At 48.6% G+C, this 5,562-nt stretch overlaps 1 long non-coding RNA gene across 1 annotated transcript; it reads right to left on the bottom strand.

Annotated features, from left to right (window-relative positions):
• Window positions 1-1,896: 1,896 nt before the first annotated feature.
• On the bottom strand, window positions 1,897-3,876 carry LOC130513110 (uncharacterized). The gene is made up of 2 exons (XR_008946619.1): window positions 2,966-3,876; window positions 1,897-2,089 (listed from the first exon to the last, which is right to left on the bottom strand). It is a non-coding gene; the product is annotated as an uncharacterized LOC130513110 (long non-coding RNA).
• Window positions 3,877-5,562: the final 1,686 nt, after the last annotated feature.

The raw sequence follows: 5,562 nt of genomic DNA, 5'->3' as shown, positions 1-5,562 counted from the left end.
GCTTCAAGTGACGGAATTGTTCTCAGTCAGACAAAAAACATCTTGTTTGTCATTAAGAATTGGAAATTCTCTGGTGGAAACACCAAGAGGCACAACAACGTAACGCCACCCCCCCCCCCCACCTCAGCGCGTTATCTACATGCAGTAATTCAACCAACCAACACGCCGATGTCCTGCAGCCTTATTAAAAGCTCGTCCCACAATAAGAGCTCTATCGCGGAGTTCGTCGTGGGAACCCGGAGGATGTTTTTCTGCGGCCTGTTTCTTTTATTCATAACTCCGCTCCACCAATAATCAGGAGCGTTGGTACGGCCGTGGGCGGCGTGCTGGCTCCGCACCCGAATTCAAACTTTTCTCGACTGGTTTCTTGTCATGTATATTAATTCAATGTAATTTATAATAGCCGTGGTTTCAAATCCAAAGTGGCATTATGCAAATTAACGTAAACTGACCGTTTGTGATCACTGGAAAGATCCTCAGCTGAGGGACTGGAGGTGGATTGGCTGCAGCAGTCACATGAAGTGACTCAGAAGCGCTGGACTGCATTTAGAGAGGATTATTCCTCCTAACGAAGCAGGCGCGGTGACAAATATTCGACAACCATCGACGGATACGGAAGGAAAAGCTGTGATGATCTTGGAAGGAGTTGGCACCATCTGTGGAGGTTGTCCTGGTCTTCAGATGATGGTGGTTGGGATCCCGTTGTTTGTGCTGACATTGGTCATTACAGCTGCAGGATGAAAGCCTGCGGTGGGTTTAGCGGGGTCTCTGTCTCTGGATCCATTAGAATTACGCAGGAAGGCCTTGAGAACTTGCGCAATAATTGGATTATCGGACGCTGCTCCGCTTTGTCTGCTTGCTATTGTGTGCAGTACTACAGTAGCTGTGAATGGATGAATGAATCAGAATTAAAGCATCTGTCCGCCTGGCCTTCTCTGGGATATTTCTTCCTTTCTGTGTTAATTTGTTTGCACACGGTAGGAAAACAGGATCAGTAAAAGCAGTCCATCATTATTGTTAAAAAGGCCTTGAAGACCCTTCAGTGCATTTTCCCCCTTTTATTTATGTGAGCAGTTGTTTGTTTTCGGTATTCTTTTTGCTTTTCAGTTAACTGCATATGGAGGAAAAACAAACCCCATTGAACCCCCCCCCAAACTGAAAAATAGTCATTAGATATAACATATATAGCATAGCAACATCTGCTTGTTTGTTTACCTTTGATTTAATACCAGTTCATTACCGACTGGCTGCAGAAGCTATTTTCTACCCAAAACACTAAAAGCTTCACCCACTCCCTTGATTTCTCCTCTTTCTCTCTCTCCTCCGGGTCGCTCCATCCACCTTTCCCTCGCTTCAGGTCATATTGAGGCTTGTATGACACCTGAGAGCGATGAGCCGGCTGACATGAGCTGCATATAAATGACCACAGAAAGGGGAAAAAATGACCCCTTCTTTTATTTACAGGAACACACACACACACACACACACACACACACACACACACAGAGCGTATTTTCGGATGCCTAGATGAGCTAGGAGGCGGTTTTATGTAGTTGGTGACCCTGGACTGTGGAGCAGGTGTTTAGGGTCTGATAACATCATGGCAGTGAGTACAGGTGTGACCATACAGGAAGGACACATCCACGCACACGCACACACACAGACAAATACACACAGACACACACACTTAAGCAAAAGCCACGTGTTTCACTGGACGTCACAGTTCTTTTGTTCTCTAATCGGAAAAAAAACAACAATAGCATCACACCATTATTCTGAGCGCACAAGTGTGAATGAATGAAGTCTTTCTGAAATGTAAACTGGGGGAGTCGTGGATGTTTGGTTTAGGCTCTTCGACAAATATCCATCTGTTCAACACAAACACTGGAAACACAATTAATGAACATTGGTTTTATTTGGATATTGTGTTTATTTAGTGCGGAATCCAAATGAATTATTAGCGTCGTCTTTTTGATATGTGTTCTTTTTATCTGTCCGTGTTCCCTCACACACTCCCAGTCTGTGTCTGTGGGCCGGACGTGCCTTCAGCTTTTAATGCCAACGGGGGAGACTTGTCCTCTGCACCATCCTGTGGAGAGAAACAGTACAGCAGTGACTTGATTGACATTCCTTGCATAGAAGCGGCGGCTAACATGGCCTCGGAATGTTAATCCCTGCTCAGATACAACGAGGAGGGTCCGACGATCTGACGCAACCAGGAAATGGTTTAACAGTGAGAAAACCTGCCTCCGTCCGCTTCCTGGGATGATTCATCACACCTCTGTGCAGCGTCACACCGCACAGAGACATTTAAAAAAGTGCATCTGTTTTCCTCTCAGAAGTCCTCGCCTGCGGGGTGATGTTTTGTTGATTGGAGGTGCAGCGGCGATAAGGGCCGATATGCAGCCGTGGCGTGTTTTGTCTCCGGAGTTCTGGTTGAGCATGACAGAGAGGATTTCAGAGCCACCGCACTGCCAGATGGGAGATTGCTCCTTCATGGGTATTGTCTGCGAAACGCCTCGGAATATGTCAGCTTTATCTGCGTTAAAACATACCGAGCGTTTCTGCGCCGCGGAAGCTGCAGCCTCTCCCCATCTGTGCCGCTGAAAACTGTATCTCCATCCTGCAGCATCCAGCGCGCACAGCAGAAATAACCACTCTGATCTGAGGAGGAGGCCGCCGCTGCCAAATCCGCGATACGTAAATGTGTGAAACACTGCGATATTGAGACATGGTTCCTGATAGATTACACTGTGTCAGTGAGCTGTGTTTTATCCCTCTCCCCGCTGCGCTCTCCCTCTTTCTGTCTCTATCTCATTCCTACACACACACACACACACACACACTGCTCTATCATTCCCCTCATCCTGTGTGAGAGGTGTGAAAGGCAAATATATGCTCCCCTTCACTGTGGACAGAATGCTGGGGTCATGAATGGAATGTTAATGAGTGTTTAACCGCATACCTGGGTCCGTCGGACGCGCACACTCATGCGCGGATCCTCACCAGCGCACCGAGCTTTGAGTCAAAACTGCAACAATGCAGAATGCATTCCGGTGCAAATGAGTGGTTCTCTTTAAGAGCCCGGCAGACAGATTTGTCTTAGAGTCGGTAAAACGGAAATCACCTGAACACACCGGTAAAAGGTGCGGTAAAGGCAGCCGAGCGGGCCCGATCCAGTCACTTCGGCTGCAGAGGGGGAGACAAAAAGGGTGCAAAGGGTGTGGGAAGGAGAGCCCGGAGATGGCAGCTCACCGGGCTGTGTTTGAGTATCTTATCGCGCCTGTCGCCAGCTCAACCTGGCTCCATTGACTTTGTGTAGGGATTAGAAAAGCCCGCAGCCTCTGATTATTTGGGTGAGCGAGCGGTTCTGTGTAAACAAACATTGTAGCTGGGACGGTTCCAGTCACAACACGGCTGGTTGGCCCCCGACAAACGCCGAGCGAGCCTGTGGGAGAGCAGACGCACTGTGGCGCATCGCGGTATTTCTGGCGTGCCCTCACGGGTTACCGCTGTATGTGCTGCGATCAGAAATTTGATTTTAACCTGAAAAAACACACAAGCCACAGACATTTTCGCTCCAGATAGTGTGTAAACGCTCCCAAAAGGTCAGGAAAGGTCAACCGGCAGCGTATATCGGATACAAGAAGTGAAGGAGCCACCGTCAGTGATCCACTATCAGGATACGTCAGAGCGTCGCCATGACAGCAATTTATCTCCTGCTTGATTTACATGTGATTTTGTGTAACCAAACTCTGGAAATATGCGCGAACCAGTAATTTCCTTAAGAAAACAACCGAACTGGTAGCCAGTCGAGATCGTGTACACCAACGTCTAAATGCCTCCAGATGTCACGGCGAGTGTGGGAAAGAAAGAAGACCCTGCCTCCGCCGGTTTTCACACGATCCCGTTGACGAAATGATTCCGGAAGGATCGGTTGTCATACACGTGTTGTCGTAAATGAGTGCGTTAATGCGCACAGCGAGAAGCAAAATACTGCAAAAATAAATCTTCGCCATCGCGAACGGCAAGTTTTTCTTTTTTTTTGGAAGCCGCTGGTAAAGTGAGAAGACGCACGGAGGGCCTGTGAGCTCGGCATCTCCCTTATATCCATTCCAGATGCCGGCTAGACTTGGTGGAGCCGGGGCCCGTCGTCCGTGGGGCTGGATTTAGTTGTCTTTTCCTCCAGGTGTGATGCCTCATGCTGATTCCCCCACATGTTCCGGGTGTCTTATCTAAACACGCCGCGGCTGGCGACAGTGTCAGGAGCCCCGCCCCTTTCTCCTGCCTCCCCTGGTGGCCCACCCACTTTGTGCAGACCTCCGTTTGAACCACTTTGATGAGCGCTCGTCTCCACGCTGTTGCGCCACTTGCAGACCCGAGCCGTTCGGTGGTCTGCAGTGATGTACGGCACAGTGGACTCGTCTGCGGGTCAGTGTTAGGACATCAGGGATTGGAAGAGAAAAAAGGAGCAGAGTGGAAAAAGAAAACAGAAGCTGTTTCTTGTATACGCTTGTAAGGCTCAGTGTCTATTTCCATTACAGTTGTGAGCGAGCACATTTATTCTTTTTCCACTGTAAACCCGGTTAGCTTAAAGTCTGATTTGACTCCATTCTTCCGTGATCGTTTCTCTTTAAATTCCACTAACTCCGAAACTTTTTAAAAAAAATAATAAATTCGTTGGACCGCAGGAACAGATAAACGAAGTGGGGGTAAACAATATTAGCAAGCCCACACAAAATATGTTGTCTCATGGCTGGAGTTTGGACGCCATCCAGCTTTGGCACAAGTTTGGATTACATATTTTTGGAAACAAGAAGCAAGCCTTCTTCGTGCAACATACTGGCCTCTATTATTAGCTTTATGAGGAACGCTGAACTGATTGAACGCTTCTTTTCAGGAACTTAAGCGATTCACTGTCAATTAAGCATTCGCAAAGTTAATTGCGAATGCATGTGTTGTTAGAATGGAAACGAATCTATTAGCTTTTCTGACCGATGCTCTGAAGAAATGAGGCTAATTTCTGATCCCTGTTGGTTATCGGCCCGTGCCTGTCCAGAGATGGGAGTCACACGTTGCAACCGCGTCGTACCGACTCGTAACTGTCGCAACTGTGCCGAGATACCTCGAAACGCTTTGTGAGCCGGAGCGAAGTGAACGGTTTCCTTACTCCCAGGATCGAGACGTCAGCTGCTTTTAAAGCACAGAAGGAAAAGTTGCTCCAAATGTGGGTTCTTAGGCTGGATGATAAAGCATCTACTCCAGATCGCTGCAGGAGTCGGGTCAGTCGCCGGGTCCCTTTGGGGAGATCGTTGTGTCGCGACCACCTGGTCAAATGTCAGAAAAAAAAGGGGACCAAAGTTTTCGTTGTCGTCACCAGATTGGACATTTATGGTGGTGTTTCTGAACCTTGGTGACATCACCCCAGCGCCGTCTCCTCCAGCTGGAGCCACATCTTGGATGGCGGCGAGGCCCCAGCGCTGGTATTAATTTCTCAGGACTCCTGGCGCACGTCCCCTGGCAGCCGACGGTCGGCTCCAGCCCCAGTCTCAGATTCAGCCC

This window comes from Takifugu flavidus, chromosome 16, assembly GCF_003711565.1.
Source record: "Takifugu flavidus isolate HTHZ2018 chromosome 16, ASM371156v2, whole genome shotgun sequence".
Taxonomy (NCBI): domain Eukaryota; kingdom Metazoa; phylum Chordata; class Actinopteri; order Tetraodontiformes; family Tetraodontidae; genus Takifugu; species Takifugu flavidus.
The sequence above is the reverse complement of the archived record's forward strand: the minus strand, read 5'-3'. Positions and strand labels throughout refer to the sequence as shown.